Source organism: Mesoplodon mirus, assembly GCF_964341445.2.
Source record: "Mesoplodon mirus genome assembly, chromosome: 7".
NCBI lineage: Eukaryota > Metazoa > Chordata > Mammalia > Artiodactyla > Ziphiidae > Mesoplodon > Mesoplodon mirus.
In genome coordinates this window covers 101,070,870-101,090,984 of record NC_138983.1, presented here as the reverse complement: position 1 = coordinate 101,090,984, position 20,115 = coordinate 101,070,870, and the positions used below count along the sequence as shown (strand labels likewise).

Here is a 20,115-nt window from a genome sequence, read left to right as displayed (position 1 = left end):
AGAAGGTGATATTTTTCTAAAATCATGTGGTCACAGTATTCTTTAGGCTCTGGAGAATAATGACCCAGATGGGGCACTTTTTGACATTCTAAAACTTGTTTTTGCGAATGAAAAAGCTGGCTTGTTAAAAGTATCTCTTCACTATTCTGACCAGAAGGAAACAAATCTTACTAGGAGGAACTTACATTTTTCCCCCTGTGCCTTTGAAATGTAAATGTTCTACCCTGGGCTCTAATGTACTCTCACTCACTCTTGTCTATACCATCGCCAATTCCTGAGACTGAGGGGGGAAAAAAGGGAAAAGAGTCCTTTTTAAACTCAGGCAGGAAAACTGTGAGATCTCTGTTTGTCTGGAATGTATGTATGTCCATGTGTACATTATAAATATATCTCTTTTCCTTTGGATGGTATTATCAAAGTTAGTTTGTAAATGAGCTCTATTTAATTGACTTAAAGGAAATTAAGCACTTACAGAAATTCTCAGAAATATAAAAGAAACTAACTTGAATGAATTTCAGATTCATGTGATCTGAAAAATATTCAATATTAAATTTGGGATAATGGCTGACTTGGTCTAATGTCTCATAAAGTTTTCTTGGGTAATCTAAACATAATTTTTGAGAACAAGTGAATAAAATAGAGGTAAATGAGACAAGAGTTGTTAGGTGAACTCTGGGAATAATTATGTTTTAGGAATGTCTACTTAAAAATAGCTTTTCTGGACGTTTTAGTAACTTGAAATTTTAGAGTTTAACTAAATTAAGCTAAATGATGAGAATTCATTGAATATCGAAGTCTTTTCCAAATAAAATAATATACTGAAATATTAATTACTAAACATTGGCTTCCTTTTACAGAGAAAGTAAAGATATTTAAGACTATTAATAAATATGTTTGGTGTCACACTGAGACATTTTCCATAAGAAAGCACATATTTTTAGAAATTATAAATAGCATTTATTTATAAATTTGCCAATCTACAGAATGCTAATGTAAAGAACAGCTCATAATTGCTTACTTCTTAATTTTCACTAGGAATTTAGGTTTTTAAGACTTGAGAATTCTAATTAAATATGTAATTAAAGCCACTAGAAATAATGAGAACATTTTAGTATACAGGGTAATAGGATGTGTGTTTTCATTAAAAGAAGGTATGAAGAATAGGAATTTATTTTGTTAAAGAAAAAGGAAGTAATTTTGTCTTAAAGCTGGTTATTTCTAAATAGGAAATAAAATAAAGGGCAAGTTAATATGAATATAGAAAGTTGTAGATTTCTGGGGAAAAAGTAATCTTTAGAAAGAAATTCTATGTGTTGTCAGGACTCACTAAGATTAGAATGAATTTAATTGAGTAAATGAATTTTAAGATTAAAAGTAAAGTGGTACAAAAACTTAAAAATTTTTTCTCTCTCTGTTAAGAGAAAAAAGTTTTCTTGGAATATTGATTTGCTTTTGATTACAGATGGTAAATTTTCTTTACCTTTTAAATAATCTGTTATAACTTTCCGTACTTGCTTTTAAAATCTTTCATTGTAACTTTGGTTAAATGGATAAGCATTGTTTCACAGTGATCTGTAATCCTATTTGACCAAGTGTCTTGAAACTTTTTAACATTTTGGATAAACTTCTCAAGGATAGAATCCTAATTAAAGATATTTTGACCTCTGGATAGCTTTGGGATGTTTCAGAGGACCCCTAAGTCATCTCAAAGAGAGATATTAAACTAATTAGGATTATTTGGTATATTATGGGAGGCACTGTCAATTGATTAGAGATAAATGTATCTCCAACCTTCTTAGGTTATACATTTAGATTATACTAAATATCATTAATATAGATATTCTTATGTTATATGAAATTAAATAAAATTTCTAAAATTTGAATATGTCAAATTTGTATGTTACAGAAGTAAACAAATTTTTTTTTGTCAATTGCATTTTAACCAGCTCTTTAACTGTGTCTTTTTAAGTCTTTTTATCATTCATAGATGCTTTTGCAAAAATGCTTCATCTTCAGGAAGATTCATACTAAAGACTTTCTGACAAGTGCAGGTTTCTGATAACTTTCAAATCATACCATTGAATTGGGTAAGAAATTAAAGAATTCTAATGGAAATCCCGATGGTTTCATAAAGGTTAAGGCTGCAAACTGTAAACAGCTCAAATGTTCATCATCAAGTGAATGAGTAATTCACATCAGCAATAAAGGGGAATGAAATATTAATATACATACATGGATGAATCTCAAAACATGCTGAGTGAAAGAAAGCAGGAACCAAATACACACTGTTAGATTCTATTTATGTAAATTTGAGAATGGGAAAACCATAGTCACTGAAAGCAAATCATCATATCACTTTTGTAGGAAGGTGAGGATTGACCACAAAGGAGCCTAAGGAAACTTTCTGGGTAATGGAAATTTTCTGTATCATGATTGTGGTAGTGATTACACAACTGTATATATTTGTCAAAATTTATCTAACTGTGCTATACACTTAACATGAGTGCTATCAGTTGTATGTAAATTGTACCCCAGTAGGGGTGATTAAAAGGAAATATATATTATGTATGACATATAAATATATGTTTACATATATTACATATACATCATGACAATAGAATAAAACATGTTCTTAGTGATTAAATTGCCATTTAGCCAACATCCAGAATGCCAAACATCTTTATTTTTTTCTTGTTTTTCCTTTCTCTAACCTTTCAAAAAGTATCATTTTTAATAGTCACATCAACATTGCTGATTAGATTTGCAGTAATTTGAAAACACAGAAGACATTCCTTTTAAAAATATAAACAAAAGCTTCTTTCATCTGCTCTCTAGATCTTTTTATTCTTATGCCACATTCTTTACACCAGTTGACCAATTGAGTTAGGCACTCATTTACTTTTTCACAAATCTTTGCTGTGTTTCTGCTAGTTCTGCATTAGGGACTATTAAGGAGGAAAACCACTGACACAAAATGGTTTCATTTGTGCTGAAGCCCACGATACCATGCATATATTTAATACCTAACCTACTTGCAATTTCGACCTTCACCAGAAATGTTATCTTAATTCTGAAATCTGGAATCTTCTGGTCAGCACCAATGTGGTAATCTATCACAGGGGCCCTCTCCATCTCCCCCAACCCAAGAAGAAGAGGCAATCTGCAAGATAAAACTCAAGGCTTCCCTTCCCTACAAAGAGAAGATAGTACTGGTCCCAAATAACCTTTTTTTCTTTTGCTAAGACTTTCTTGCCCACCCTCCTTTCTATAAAAACCTTCCACTCTGTGTAACTTCTCAAAGTGCTCTTCTATTTACTAGATGAGATGCTGCCCAATTCATAAAGCATCAAATAAGGCCAATCAGATTTTCAAATTTACTCAGTTGAATTTTGTTTTTTAACAAGACATGACCTTAAACAAGATAAACATTGGCCCTGTTTTCATCTCAGGTGGCCTCAGCCTGCAGCTGCTTGAAGCAGGATTTTGGTTCCTGGCCAGAGATTGAAGTCAGGCCGGGGCAGTGAAAGCACTAAATCCTAGCCACTAGACCACCAGGGACTAGTGGCCAGTGACAAGGTCCTGGCCTGTCTGCTGTGTAGAAATGAATTTCCACAGAGATGGAAAGTAGTGAAACAAGTAAAGTGTTTATTAGGAGGACAAAGAATACATGTGGATAGACACATGGGCGGGCTCAGAGAGAGAGTTGCGCTCACATGGTAGTTTGAATCACTTTTATGGGGAATTTCTTCCAGGTTTCCTTTGACCAATCATCTTGCTTTGCCTGGTTCTGAGTCCATATTTGGTATACCTCAGGGTCCTCCCGTGTTCATGTGCATCTCTTAGCCAAGATGGATTCTAGCGAAGAGGCCTATGGGTAGTTGACATCACTTACTATGGGGTGGTGCCCTCTCCCTTTTTGACCTCCAAGGAACCCTTCTGCACATGTGTAGCTGGGAAGGTCTCCTTGACTACGAGAATGAGGAACATCTAGTCTTTTATCTCTTATCTGGGCAGGGCACAGCCTCCTTTCTCGATTGCCCTGTTATTGATATTTTGGAGTTTCTGTCCAGAGGGAATGAACTCCTGCTGCTTACCCTGGGGCCCATCTATCTCCTGCCTCACTTTCACAGAACTCACAATCTGCTGTGAGAGACAGTCAGAATATGAGCACACACACACACAAATAATTTTAAAGCCCGATAGATTTGAAGTCAATAGAAAAGACATTGAGGGCTTCCCTGGTGGCACAGTGGTTAAGAATCCGCCTGCCAGTGCAGGGGACACGGGTTCAAGCCCTGGTCCAGGAAGATCCCACATGTCATGGAGCAACTAAGTCCGCGAGCCACAACTACTGAGCCCGCATGTTGCAACTACTGAAGCCCATGAGCCTAGAGCCCGTGCTGCGCAACAAGAGGAGCCACCACAATGAGAAGCCCTCACACCGCAACGAACAGAATCCCCTGCTTGCCGCAACTAGAGAAAGCCCACGCGCAGCAACGAAAACCCAATGCAGCCATAAATAAATAAATAAATAAATAATAAATTAAAAAAAAAAAGAAAAGACATTGAAAAAGAAATGGGCCTCCTTTTGATAAGGAAGTCAGAGGTTTCTCTGTAACTTCTTCTGAGAACAATAAGCCATGTCTTTTCCTTCTTCTACATTTTCTCTCCCCACTGCTGACCCCAACAAAATGCTGAAGACAGAATTTGCACTCAATAGATTACCTTTTAAATTGATGTAAAAGTATAAAGTATATTTATGTGCATTAAAGTATGGAAGGGCATACATTTGGAGCATAAAAGCTCAGTACCTGCTGGAAATATCACATAATTGATGAATATAAAACTAATTATATAATAGGGAAATTAAAAAGAAATTTCAGGCTGTGTAGAGACTAAATTAAGAGAACAATATCATATATAATAGCTGAATATTTTGGCATTTGAAATTGGAATTTAAAAAATAGATAAGAGAGGAAGAAATAGGAGTCTTAATTAATAACTGAAGGACAAAGGGGGGATAGGTAGCTTATTTAGCTTATTTCTGCCTTTTTAGTTGCAGAAAATATCAGTTTTGAAACCAGATATGGTTGCCATGTATTAGTTCTGCACAAAGTGCTAGGATGAGTTTCCCCACACCCACAGTTTGGGGATAGTGCTTTACTCATAACTCATCTTTCATGCATTTGCCTAAATTCTTGTGGAATACAGCTGGACTTGCAGCTCATAAATGTGACCTTTGGATGTGTTTTAAACACTACTGAACTCCATTTTAATTTTACATAGTAAAGCCTCTGGGCTCTATTTACTCTTTCATTATATAACATTCATTTATCTTATGAAAAACGCTGTGATTCACTGTTGGTCTAGCATTTTTTTTTTCACTTATTTGGATGATTTTTAGAATCCAAACTGTATTGTTATTTATCTTGGAAAACAGAAACACTTTCGGGAGTCAGTTCTCTGAGTCCCAAACCCCTCACCCGACACCCTCTTGTGGTGCTGTGCCCTGGGGGGAGGATACAGCAGGATCTGCAGGTGGAGAGGCTTGGAGAGCTGAGGGTATTATGTGTCTGGTTTATCGCCAAGATCAGTCAAGCCCCAAATTATAGTGTTGAGGGAGAAATTTTTCACGTAATGGGGTATGGGGAAGTCATTTAGGCTTATACATGGTTCAGTGTAAACTCTGTGTGAACTGAAAGAGCCTGTCAAGCACACAGAGCCCATCTGCTTTAACCATTAAGGAAAAGAAATGCCTGATTCAAAAAGAAGGATAAGTGACTCCCTTCTTACGATGCCCGTGTTCACACCCTCTCGAAGACGAGGCTCCTTTCCCACGTGCCAGGATCCCACTGTCTCACTAGACATGTCCTCAATCTGTCTCTTTTGAAATCTTCAAGGAATAGACCCCTGTCATGTTGGATGTATGTTCTTTGTTCTGATAAAGTACAAGACTACCATGCTTCAGTGGAGAAGCTCCTTAGAGCCTTTTGAGGGGCTGCCTCCCAGATTATAGCCCTCAGCTTGGCTCAAATAAAACTATTTTCTGTTCCTATTATAAATTCTTTATTATTTCCCTCCACAGTGTGTTATTCCTTATGGAGTCCAGCTGTTCTAGGCTGACACCAAGCCACCCTGAAGCAGCCATCGTGTCTTCATTGCCTCTTTCTCACATCTGGGTCCTTGAAGGTTGCTGAGATCACACTTGCTTGTCTGTGTCCATGGAACCCAGGGCAGAGCCCAGGTCCTCCCACCAGGGCCCTGGATTCTGGTACCAAACCCAGGAGAAGGTGTGCTCTAGTTATATCAGCCTCACCTGGCACCAAGGCCAAGATCGTCATGTGTTTTTTCCCAGACTTCTTCTGTGGGAAAGGGTTTTGGGACGTTTTGTTTTCCCTAGTTCACCCTAGAGAGATGCAAGGAGGAAGTCTGATGCAGACTTTCCAGCTTACAAACATCTGAGGGCTGTGTCTCAGGTCAGGATCAATGTTCCCTTTTCCATGGGCATTCAAGTCAGTGAGGCAGCCTGACTTGAGGGCCAGGACTCTGCCTCTGTAGTCCTGGAGGTGATGGCTGAGGGCTGGGGACAGGGGCACTGCGGTTCTGCCCAAGGGGAATTAAAGGCCAGAAAGCCCTGGTTTCTGCAGGAGTTTGATAATCGCCTGGAATGTATGCCAGTTAACATATAATTTCTTTATCCTATTTATTCATTATTGTTATCATTGTATCATCATTGTACTTTGGGACTCAATTTTTTATTGTTATAGAAATCCAATGTTTTCAAAGATTCTCCCTCAAGGATTCTACTGTTAACATTTTTCATTAAGAGAAATGCCTGTCTATTCCAATCTTTCTTTCCCTCCATTATTTACTGTGTCTTTTCTAGGTCTTGTCCTTGTCTCCTGGGCCATAGTCAGTAATGTCTCCACTTATGTATTCTGAGTGTGTGATCATTTGGTCCAAGGGATTCTGCTGAATGAAGTATAAATTCTGATATCTTTCTCTTGCAAACTTTCAAAACCTACAAATAAAATGAAGATATGGGCAATATAAAATGAAAATATGATTTTCCATTCTTATTAATATCTATCTCTATATTTCAATAGAATTCAATTATCGGCCCCTGGTGACTATATTTTTCAAAAGAATTCCCTAAATAATTACCAGGAATTCACTACTCCAATGTAATGTAGAAGATATTCTTAGTGTATTCTTCAAATTCATGTTGATGGAATGCTCAAGTTCCCTATATCAAATTGAGCTCCTATATTCCCTCTGAATAATAAAACTAAGATATGTTTGCTAAAGATTGTTGAAAAACAACATTTTAGCTTGACATGGACAGTACAAATACAGTATCACTAAGGGTGAAAATTTAGTATATGTCCTGTGGACTACCAATTTCATGTTCCACAATCACAATCGAACCATTTAAATACAGAATTATTTCCTAATTCTCTATTATATAAATCTCATTATAAATAACAAGCATTTTTCTTAAATTCCATATATATGTGTTAGCATACAGTATTTGTCTTTCTCTTTCTGACTTACTTCACTCTGTATGACAGACTCTAGGTCTATGAAGGAAATGAAGGAAACGATAGCAAAGATCAATAAAACTAAAAGCTGGTTCTTTGAGAAGATAAACAAAATTGATAAACCATTAGCCAGACTCATCAAGAAAAAAAGGGAGAAGACTCAAATCAATAGAATTAGAAATGAAAAAGGAGAAGTAACAACTGACACTGCAGAAATACAAAAGATCAGGAGAGATTACTACAAGAAACTCTATGCAAATAAAATGGACAACCTGGAAGAAATGGACAAATTCTTAGAAATGCACAACCTGCCAAAACTGAATCAGGAAGAAATAGAAAATATGAATAGAACAATCACAAGCACTGAAATTGAAACTGTGATTAAAAATCTTCCAACAAACAAAAGCCCAGGACCAGATGGCTTCACAGCTGAATTCTATCAAGCATTTAGAGAAGAGCTAACACCTATCCTTCTCAAACTCTTCCAAAATATAGCAGAGGGAGGAACACTCCCAAACTCATTTTATGAGGCCACCATCACCCTGATACCAAAACCAGACAAGGATGTCACAAAGAAAGAAAACTACAGGCCAATATCACTGATGAACATAGATGCAAAAATCCTCCACAAAATACTAGCAAACAGAATCCAACAGCACATTAAAAGGATCATACACCATGATCAAGTGGGATTTATTCCAGGAATGCAAGGATTCTTCAATATATGCAAATCAATCAATGTGATACACCATATTAACAAACTGAAGAAGAAAAACCACATGATCATCTCAATAGATGCAGAGAAAGCTTTTGACAAAATTCAACACCCATTTATGATAAAAACCCTGCAGAAAGTAGGCATAGAGGGAACTTTCCTCAACATAATAAAGGCCATATATGACAAACCCACAGCCAACATCGTCCTCAATGGTGAAAAACTGAAACCATTTCCACTAAGATCAGGAACAAGACAAGGCTGCCCACTCTCACCACTCTTATTCAACTTCGTTTTGGAAGTTTTAGCCACAGCAATCAGAGAAGAAAAGGAAATAAAAGGAATCCAAATTGGAAAAGAAGAAGTAAAGCTGTCATTGTTTGCAGATGACATGATACTATACATAGAGAATCCTGAAGAGGCCACCAGAAAATTACTAGAGCTAATCAATGAATTTGGTAAAGTAGCAGGATACAAAATTAATGCACAGAAATCTCTGGCATTCCTGTACACTAATGATGAAAAATCTGAAAGTGAAATCAAGAAAACACTCCCATTTACCATTGCAACAAAAAGAATAAAATATCTAGGAATAAACCTACCTAAGGAGACAAAAGACCTGTATGCAGAAAATTATAAGGCACTGATGAAAGGAATTAAAGAAGATACAAACAGATGGAGAGATATACCATGCGCCTCGATTGGAAGAATCAATATTGTGAAAATGACTCTACTACCCAAAGCAATCTACAGATTCAATGCAATCCCTATCAAACTACCACTGGCATTTTTCAGAGAACTAGAACAAAAAATTTCAAAATTTGTTTGGAAAAACAAAAGACCCCAAATAGCCAAAGCAATCTTGAGAACAAAAAACGGAGCTGGAGGAATCAGGCTACCTGACTTCAGACTATACTACAAAGCTACAGTAATCAAGACAGTGTGGTACTGGCACAAAAACAGAAAGATAGATCAATGGAACAAGATAGAAAACCCAGAGATAAACCCACGCACATATGGTCAACTTATCTTTGATAAAGGAGGCAGGAAAGTACAGTGGAGAAAGGACAGCCTCTTCAATAAGTGGTGCTGGGAAAACTGGACAGGGACATGTAAAAGTATGAGATTAGATCATTCCCTAACACCATACACAAAAATAAGCTCAAAATGGATTAAAGACCTAAATGTAAGGCCAGAAACTATCAAACTCTTAGAGGAAAACAGAGGCAGAACACTCTATGACATAAATCACAGCAAGATCCTTTTGGACCCACCTCCTACAGAAATGGAAATAAAAACAAAAATAAACACATGGGACCTAATGAAACTTCAAAGCTTTTGCACAGCAAAGGAAACCATAAACAAGACCAAAAGAGAACCCTCAGAATAGGAGAAAATATTTGCAAATGAAGCAACTGACAGAGGATTAATCTCCAAAATTTATAAGCAGCTCATGCAGCTCAACAGCAAAAAAACAAACAACCCAATCCAAAAATGGGCAGAAGACCTAAATAGACATTTCTCCAAAGAAGATATACAGACTGCCAACAAACACATGAAAGAATGCTCAACATCATTAATCATTAGAGAAATGCAAATCAGAACTACAATGAGATATCATCTCACACCAGTCAGAATGGACATCATCAAGAAATCTAGAAACAATAAATGCTGGAGAGGGTGTGGAGAACAGGGAACCCTGTTGCACTGCTGGTGGGAATGTGAATTGGTACAGCCACTATGGAGAGCAGTATGGAGGTTCCTTAAAAAACTACAAATAGAACTACCATATGACCCAGCAATCCCACTACTGGGCATATACCCTGAGAAAACCATTAATCAAAAAGAGACATGTACCAAAATGTTCATTGCAGCTCTATTCACAATAGCCCGGAGATGGAAACAACCTAAGTGTCCATCATCGGATGAATGGATAAAGAAGATGTGGCACATATATACAATGGAATATTACTCAGCCATAAAAAGAAACGAAACTGAGCTATTTGTAATGAGGTGGATAGACCTAGAGTCTGTCATACAGAGTGAAGTAAATCAGAAAGAGAAAGACAAATACTGTATGCTAACACATATATATGGAATTTAAGAAAAAAATGTCATGAAGAACCTAGGGGTAAAACAGGAATAAAGACACAGACCTACTGAGAATGGACTTGAGGATATGGGGAGGGGGAAGGGTAAGCTGTGACAAAGCGAAAGAGAGGCATGGACATATATACACTACCAAACGTGAGGTAGATAGCTAGTGGGAAGCAGCCGCATAGCACAGGGAGATCAGCTCGGTGCTTTGTGACTGCCTGGAGGGGTGGGATAGGGAGGGTGGGAGGGAGACGCAAAAGGGAGGTGATATGGAAACATATGTATATGTATAACTGATTAAATTTGTTATAAAGCAAAAAAATAAAATTAAATTAAAAAAAAATAACAAGCATTTTAAAAGCTTTAAATTTTTAACTATAGCTCATAAATTTGTACCTTTTCTCCTCTATCAACAAAAATTGACTTTCATGGTTAACTCAGTTAAAAAATAAAACAGCACAATAGGAAAGAAGTAAAATATCTCCATTGCCTACGATATATAATAATATATATAAATATGTTGATGACAAAAACGTGGGTCTGCTCTCCCATGTGCAGTAAAGCAAATCTACTGACACCAGGTTATGGCGAAGGAAAGTGCAGCGTTTATTGCAGGTGCCAGGCAGGGAGTTCAGGTCAGCTAGTGCTCAAAACACCTGAACCCCCTTTCCTGATGGGTTTCATGAAAGCATTTTTAAATACCAGGTGAGAGAGGGGAATCACAGGGTATGTGATCAGCTCCTGCACAATTCTTTGGTTGATGTGAGGTAACAGAGCAGTGTCACAGGGGTTAACGTTATCAATCCTCAGGCTCCAGTAAAAGATCTCCTACTTAAAACAGCTTTAAAAGTTAATAAAAATAAACACTAACTGAGTAGAGGGAAGGTGTCCTCAACTTCAGAACAGTGTAAAGTCAGCAAATATCACAACTGGTACACCCCTCGAAGAGACTGATCTTGACTGGTTGCAATTTTTAAGAAAACACATTTGGGTAAAATTAACTCTGCACTTAAAAAAACTGACTCACAGGTTTTAGGTTTTCTAAATGCTCTAAAAGTACTTCTTTTTCCTTTCCAAGAAGGGACTTTCAACCTCCCCCAAAGTAAAAGGGCAGTGCCTCTTGGATTGCTTTCTCTCACTGAACACACCGAAGAAAAATTGCATCATGTTGGTGTCTATCTGAATAATGTGCTCAGGGCTCTCCCTGAGTCATTGCATGGTTCTCATTTGCACGTGGGAGCCAGTGGGTCTAAGTGCAGGCCACCACAAGATGTGCCACTATGGCATGTGGATTATTTTGAGCTGAAAACAATCAGGCCCAAAAGACTCAGGAAGAGCCTTTGAACTTCCCCCTTACTGCCTAAAATAATTTAAGACAGGAGGCCTGTCCCAGGAAGAAGCTATCACTAGAGATAAATGTAGTATAATATTAGGTGTGGTAGAACAGGAGGAACATTGAAAAGCCCATTTGATCAAAATCCTCTCTGTGGGGCTTCCCTGGTGGCGCAGTGGTTGAGAGCCCGCCTGCCGATGCCGGGTACACGGGTTCGTGCCCCGGTCCGGGAAGATCCCACGTGTCGCGGAGCAGCTGGGCCCATGACCCATGGCTGCTGGGCCTGTGCGTCCGGAGCCTGTGCTCCGCAAGGGGAGAGGCCACAACAGTGAGAGGCACGCGTACCACAAAAAAAAAATTCTCTCTGTGGCTCATTGTCTTTGGATGGATCAGCAAACATTTGTTTACCAAACATTAACTCTTTTTAACTTCCTGTGAATTACCTTACTTCCCCTTGAAATTTCAGACCCATACCTCCTTCTGATGCCGAAATTTGGCCTCTGTGCACTGGTATGGAATCGAATTCGGGGGCAGAGTTTGGGTGAAGTAGAAAAGAATAGGTTTATTGTGTTGCCAGGCAAAGGGGGACACAGCAGGCCAATGCCCTCAAAACTGTGTGTCCCAACCTGGGGGGATTTGGTGAGGAGTTTTATAGCAATGGTTCAAGGTCAGGGTTGCTGATAAGGGTTATGGTGTGTTCAGGGCCTGCAATCCTTTAATCTGGCCTCAGGTGGTCTCCTGATGAGCTTCTATGCTTCTCAAGGTTATCAAACTGTGACCTTCTCTCTAGAATGAAGGATGCTTCATCAAGTAGTTAACATCTTCCATTTGTTGGGGGTTTTAGTTCTGTAGAAGAGCTCAGTTATTGTTCTATGTTTCCCTTGAGGCAGAACCAGGATCTTGTCCCAAAGCTGCACTATTGTTTCTTGACAGTTCCTCCCTTGTCTCTGCAGCCCCTCCCTTCCCTGATTAGCAACTATTTGACCCTACCCTTTGGAATTCAGGGAAGGTTGTGGAGGCTGAAGCCTAGTCCCTGCAAACAAGAAATGGGGGACACAGAAAGACTTTAGTGCCCAGGAGCCCCACAGGGTCCTGCTCAGTTTCACTTCTCTTTAGTCAAGAATATATATATGTCACCTTGTCTTGCTGTCTTTGGAATTCTTCATACTTATGTGAATTCCCCATGTGCACATAATAATTTAATTGTCTCTTGTTAATCTGCCTTATGTCATTTTCATTGCCAGCCAAAGAGCTAATGTTACCCAAAAACCTGGGTTTGCCTCTTGGTGGGTGTCAAGCTGAAAGGCACAACATAAACAAAGATTGGGAGAAGAAAGGATTTGTTACTTGCAGCAAGTAAAGAGAACACCGGGGGTCTTTCCCAAAGCAGTGTCTTCCTGAACAGCAAAATTGGGGAATTTTTAAGCTAAGGGTATATGCATATTCATGAAGGGGTTTGGGTGGTCCACAGAGTCCAAGCTTTAGTGGACTGAAGTCATGAGGGTCAGAAAAGGTCAATATCATCATTCCTTATGTTCCCAGCTGATCAGGCTAATCTTTACCATTGAAAGAGAACTGGGAGTCTTTACAATTATCTTTGTTATTGTTACTTCTTTTACCTGAAAACAGTCCTTTGATTCTGCATTATTTTGTTCCCTTAAGATCATTAATTACTGAGACCCTTTCAACGGCAAGCATCCTGGCCAGGCTTACATTGCAAAATGGCTTAGGCCAAAAATGACTCCTAGATGTACATATGATTAAACTTTTGTTTTATTTTCTCCTGTTAATCAGTCTCACGTCAATTTAATTCTTAGACCAGCTAAAAGTGTTACCTGAAACACTTCTTTTGTTGAGCCAAAAGACACAACCAAGCCAAAGGGCAGGAGAAGGAAGGCTTTATTACTTGCAGCAAGTAAGGAGAACACCAGGGATTTTCCCAAAATGGTGGCTCCTTGAACAGCCAAATTGGGAAAGTTTTAAACTGTCAACTGAAAAAAAAAAAAAGCACAAACTGAGAGTTGTGAGTTAAGTTTTATTTGGGGCAAAATGAGGACTATAGCCAAGGAAACAGCCTCTCAGATAGCTCTGAGGAACTGCTCGAAAGAGTTAGGGGGAAGGTCAGCATGTATGTGATTTTGGTGAAGGGGGACACATGGAATCAGGGACACATTTTGGCAGAAATTTGCTGCTAGTCACGAAATGGTGGCTGCTAGTCACAAGGAGCAGATGTCTCCATTAATGACTTTAGTGCTTTTCTAGATATGAGAAGATAAAAGAAACTGGGCTCATAAAATCTTCTGAAAATATCTAACTATCTGAAGGCCTGTTCTGCCGGGTTTTCCCAGAGCATAGACTGCCTCATTCCTGATCTCTGTCCTGAGTTCCATTCAGGGTGTGTTGAAGGTTGTGAAACAAAATTTATATTTTATGGCAAGACAAGAGAAATTTAAACATAAACTCTTCTCTGCCCTTTGGTCTCCTCTCTCCCCACACTGTGCATTGTGCATCTGCATTATACATTGACCAAACCTCCCCCATAGGCAGGGACACTTGCTCAACCATAAAGAGCAACATTCTCCTAACATCAACAAGACAACTCCCTCCTTAAGAGATAACATTTCTTCTTGACCTTGTAAGGGGTTACATGACCAGCAGGATGGCACTTAGATCTGAATTATGTAAACGTTCAATAAAATGTCATTTGAGGGCTTCCCTGGTGGCGCAAGTGGTTGAGAGTCCGCCTGCCGATGCAGGGGACACGGGTTCGTGCCCCAGTCTGGGAGGATCCCACATGCCGCGGAGCGGCTGCGCCCGTGAGCCATGGCCGCTGAGCCTGCGCGTCCGGAGCCTGTGCGCCGCAACGGGAGAGGCCACAACAGTGAGAAGCCCGCGTACCGCAAAAAAAAAAAAAAAAAAAAAAATGTCATTTGATGTACAGCCCTCTGTCTCCAAAAAAACTTATACACCTCCCTGGGTTTCTAATGGGCAGAACAGTTTTCAGAGTTTTCTGAGATGCTCTTCCCAGGTTATAATCCTCAAATTTGGCTCAAAGAAAAATTTCCAGTTCTCTTTTAGATCAAGTGATAACTTTTTTGTCAAGGTCAGAGACTACAGTGGCTAGTGACTTCATTCTTATAGAACCAGATGGTAAGGGACAATTTTATTTCACAAGATCATTAATTACTGAGACCTGTTCAAGAGCAAGCATCATGACCAGGCTGAGATCACAAATGATTTAGGCTTAAAATGGCTTCTCTTATGTCAAAAAGTTATATTTGATTCTTTTTCTTTGGGGACCCCCTACTGCATTTGCCTACAGAAGGGCAGAGGAAAAGTTCTTCCTCTCTGACAGTCTTCATGACTGCCTGGAGAAACAATGATGGACTCAGGAGTTCTTCTCAGCCTCGATGTGCACAGAAATCTTTATGCCTATGGTAAAGGGGCATGGAAAGGAGAGGGTTCTCAATGTGTAGAAGTTCAGATGCTTTCAAAGGCAGGCAATGTGCCCTGCACTATAATGCCTGTTGGGCAGGAAGAAAGTTTCCTGTACCCTTCTAGATTTTTCTGGTTAGTCTAGGAATTAAATTGACATGGGACAGATTAAGATTAACAGGAGAAAATCAAACAAAATTTAATAATATGTATACATGGAAGAGACCCAGGAGAACTCAGTAAATCTCCCAAATGGCTGAAATCCTCACCTTAAATACCACTTTCAACTAAAGACAAACATGTTGGGTGTAGTGGTTTGGGACTTCAAAGGGGAGGAAGGCAATTCTTCCCCGGACCTCATACCTGAGGTCACCATTCCTCAAGGGGAAATTCAGCTTGCACTGCAACTTCAACTAAAGAACAGTTCTTCGTGTAACACTGCCGGATACTGGAAGATACACTGGCCCCTCGGCCGACCGAAGGCATTCCTTCATTGAGGCCGTTCGCTAGTCGCAGAACACCCTGCTTTAAAAAGTTGATTCAGTTTAGGGCACAGTGGGTAGCTTGTGTCTCTTTTACTTGTTAGAAGACACACGTATTTAGGCTGCGTGTCAATCTACACATGGCGTCTATAGCGAAAAGCCTGGTTTTCCCATTTTGAAAGCTCCATTCTTGCAGCCGGAAAAAACCTGAAAAACACTGTTGTTGCCGTGTTTCTAGTCCCTGCAGGCATGGCTCTGAGAAAAAAAAGAGTTTTCTCGAAAGAAAGAGGGTGCTTCCAGGTCCTGGGTGGCAGCTCTTCCTGCCCTGCTCTAGAGCTAAGGGGAATCTCAACGGGGGCCCTAGCCTCGACGTAAGGTCTTGATTTGGCATCCAGAAGGGTAGGCGTGAAGCAGGTTCCCTGAGGCCTTAGTCGCAGTTCTGCATTCGTTTAACGGCAGTAAGTGTCTAGAGACTCGTGGCCCCGTCGCGTCAGCGCCAGTTTCAGGACAAGAACTCTGAGGACCCGCCGGCTCCCCTGGGCTTGCTGGGCCACACTCAGACCCGTAGGCCCTTCAGGGTGCCCCAGGGTAGGCCGAGGGAAGGGTAACACACTGCAGTCTACCTTGGGGGAGCTAGATGTTGATGTTCCAACTACCGGGTTTTTTTTTTTTTTTTGCAAAAACCCCTAAATACCCTGTGCCCTCCCTTACCTCTTCAGAACAGTCCCTCAGAGCTATCTGAGAGGCTGTCTCCTGACTTAAGTCCTCAGTATGTCCTCCAAATAAAACATAATTCTCAACTTTTAGGTTGTGCATTTTTTTTCAGTCAACATTTAATTGTATGGCTCATGTAGGTACTATGCCTAGATGTAATGGGATGAGCTGTAAATTATTAAAACTAGATAAATTCTGTCAGCTCTACCACTAGCTGAGATCAGGCTTTCTTCTCTGGATATTTCTGTCATAGACCTTGGCAGATATGGGGTCTGTGTTGGTCTTAAAATTCTTCTTAGAATTGTGGGGACTCATTCATTCTTTCAGCAAATTTTACTGCTTATATTCTATGTGTCAGTTACAGTGCTGGGTCTTGAAATACAGAAGTCAACACACGAAAATACAAGGATAAAACACATTTTCTACCATATTAACTTTTTTCATTCATTAATTCATCCTTAAGTCATTCAACACACATCTTCTTATTGAATACTGATGAGGGATCAAATGCTATGCTAAACACTGAGTATATAACTGCAAATGAGATGGATAGGCCCTGATTTTGATGTCACTACTATCTTTTGTCGTGCCATATAGTGGGACAGCTTCGTTATTCCCTTTACCGTAAGTTTTGGTTTTTTTGCGGTACACGGGCCTCTCACTGTTGTGGCCTCTCCCGTTGCGGAGCACAGGCTCTGGACGCGCAGGCTCAGCGGCCATGGCTCACGGGCCCAACCGCTCCACGGTATGTGGGATCTTCCCAGACGGGGGCACGAACCCGTGTCCCCTGCATCGGCAGGCAGACTCTCAACCACTGCGCCACCAGGGAAGCCCTACCCTAAGTTTTTATCACAAATTGCTAATGAAAATAAAACTGTTAGTGGAGTTTCAACATGCATAGGTAAATGAGAACACAGAACTCCCCTTTCGCATGCCCCATTCTCCTCCTTCTAACTCCCTATGTGAACTCACTTTGTGCCAAGACCAAGAAGATGTGCCCCAATAAGAACCAAGCTGATTTCCTCACACTGACAGGGGCTATTGCTCACTTAGAAGACTTGATGCTTAAGTTTGATAAGCAACTAGAAGACCATGGAGACAACCTATAAAAATGATTTGTCTTGGGAGAAAATACTAAAAAGGGTTAATGTGCTGTTCCACATGTCTAACCTCCTGGGATTAAACCACAGGCACCAAGGTCACCAAGGGTACTTGGCAACAATGAGCTAAAAATGAAAAAAAAAGCATCATACTGTTATTGTATTCATCTTCCCCCAAGGCACTCTCTGATAAACACCACAACCACTAAGGGAATTGAGAACAGCTTCCTTGTGGGGTAGGTTATATATGCATCTTTTCCCAAGAAGCTAAATCATATCCAGCTATCAGCACACCTTACTTAAGGTGATTGCAATGTATGAGATTAAATGTTCCTACCTGATTGGAAAACTTCTTGTCCTCAATTCATTGGCTATACTGGATTATTTTTCTTGGGTCAGACCTTCAGACTTCTACCAGAAATCGTTCCTTTGGGGAAACCAGGCCTTCCCAGAAACTCAGGAAACTGAAATGGAGACAGAAAGAGAGAAGGAAATTATTTGGACATATAGACCTCAATTGTTTGGTTTTAAGTAAATGTCCCAGCAAACATCTTCTAAATGGTATAATAACTTGAGGGAAATTCACAGTTTATAAGTTTGTGTACTCATAAACTGAACATATTATGATAAGAGTACAGGTTGCATTTTGTGTCTTCAACTCAAGCAAAGACTTCAAAAAAGTCCCAGTTATCCTTTGTTCATTAAGACACAAAGAAAGGGCAAAAAGGGCAAGTTTCTAAGTCTTTTTCTTTAAAATTTACTTCCTTTCTTCAGTCTTCATCAAGATCTTCAGGAAATTAACTTTACTAAAGTTAATTATTCATAAAATAAACATAGGAACCTGCAGAAGACTATTTCACAGAGACCTGTAATGTACAATACCCATTGCATACATGCACCATGAGCTTGTCTTTTCTAGCACTGGCATACACAAAACTCTGTGTGTGTGTGCACATGTGTGTCTTTTTTTTGTGATGGAGCCATAGGGAGAAAATAAATCTATTGGCTGCAATTCAGTGATGTAGAAAGATTTAAGGGTAAAGGAAAAGGCTACATCAAGTGAAGCAATAAAGTCATGAGGTTGTGCCTCCATAATAATAACAATAGCAGTCTTCTGTAACCAAGGGAGCAGGCTCCTCAAATTATAGTCACACCTGTTAGACCATCTGCCCATAAATTTCACACTATCATTAATGGAAAACAAATGGCACTGTCTCTCCTTCCCTTTATCCATTGGCCATTCTCATATAAATGATTTTTCTCCTCAAGGTCATGCTCTTTCCTATCTGTTTAAAAATATTAGGATTTAGGAGGAGTGATACATAATGTGCCATGCCTTGGTACTTGTACCAGTGATGGCTCTGTAAGGAGCACTGGATTGTTAGGAGGCTATAAATTGAATTCCCCTAGAAGCAGAACCTGAGGCAATAATTTGAATGCAAACTGTTCATTTGGGAGGTGCTTCCAGAAGACTCAGAAGTGGAGTGGGAATTGAGAATGGAGGCACGGAAGGAAGCCAACAGAGGTGCATTACTGAATAAATTACTCCTGCAGGGAACTGCTGCCAGTACTTCAGGGGAGTTCTGTGAAACTCTATAGAACATGTCTCAGAGTTATCCCAAGAATTGGTGAGAAACTTGAAGTACTTATCTTCCAGTCCCCTCTGTCCTTGGTTGAAAGCTACACCCAGATACATTAACTCCTGTACATTTCTGGCCTGCCCTAAGGTGGATAATTGCAGGTGGTAGCATGAGTCTATCAGCATATACTGGAATGATGAGTGCTGGGGAGATATGAGTGGAGCATTGAAACCATCTAATACAGTCGGGGCAGGAGGTATTAATTATTGGCTTGCAAGTCCAAATGGGTAACCTTAAATTCCTGGGTTAATGGTTTTACTTTGAGGTATTTAAGCATGATGTATGAGTAAAAATTTCCTCTATTAAATCAAGTTGAAGATCCTAAGTCCCTAATCTTCTGGAAAACTGTGGGTATCTTTTTAACAGATTTTTGAAAAGTAACATGATTAAGATTTCAAACTGACCATCCATTCATTCATTCATTCACTCATTCAACAAACATTTATTGAACACCTAAAGTATGCCATGGGTTAAACTAGGCACCAGTGTTACCGTTACTAAAATCATTATTGTGCCACCTAGAAGTCAATGTATTGTGACACTCAAATAAGAAAATCCATAGTTACCGTAAAAATTATTACAGAGTGATATAGGAAGACACAGTAAGACCTTAATTCATGCTGTGGACAGTAGTATATGGGGGATATCAGAAGGGCTTCCTGTAGAAGGCAATTGAAATGGATATGTAACATGAAGGAAGGGTGAATTTTTGAGGAAAAGAGAAGATAAATTCATGTTTGCCAGAAAATGAATGGTTAAGCATCAGTCCAGAAAGGAGTTCCATTCATAATCAGTAAAAGAAATGTCACTGGGGCTTCCCTGGTGGCACAGTGGTTGAGAGTCTGCCTGCTGATGCTGGGGACATGGGTTCGTGCCCCGGTCCGGGAAGATCCCACATGCCGCGAAGCGGCTGGGCCCGTGAGCCATGGCCGCTGAGCCTGTGCGTCCGGAGCCTGTGCTCTGCAACGGGAGAGGCCACAACAGGGAGAGGCCCGCGTACCGCAAAAAAAAAAAAAAAAAAAAAAAAGAAAGAAATGCTCACTGGAGTGTAAGAAAAG

The 20,115-nt window shown here is 39.7% G+C and overlaps 1 long non-coding RNA gene across 4 annotated transcripts in view; it reads right to left on the bottom strand.

The window, feature by feature from the left end:
- Window positions 1-20,115, bottom strand: part of LOC309807247 — a 54,672-nt gene that overhangs the window by 16,632 nt on the left and 17,925 nt on the right. For 2 of the 4 annotated variants that reach the window (XR_014294539.1, XR_014294540.1), the window contains exon 2: window positions 17,755-17,881. This is a non-coding gene — a long non-coding RNA (uncharacterized lncRNA). Of the gene's footprint in view, window positions 1-2,729; window positions 7,022-12,903; window positions 12,985-17,754; window positions 17,882-20,115 lie in introns of those variants that run through there. The other 2 variants (XR_014294541.1, XR_014294542.1) reach the window with 2 other exon arrangements.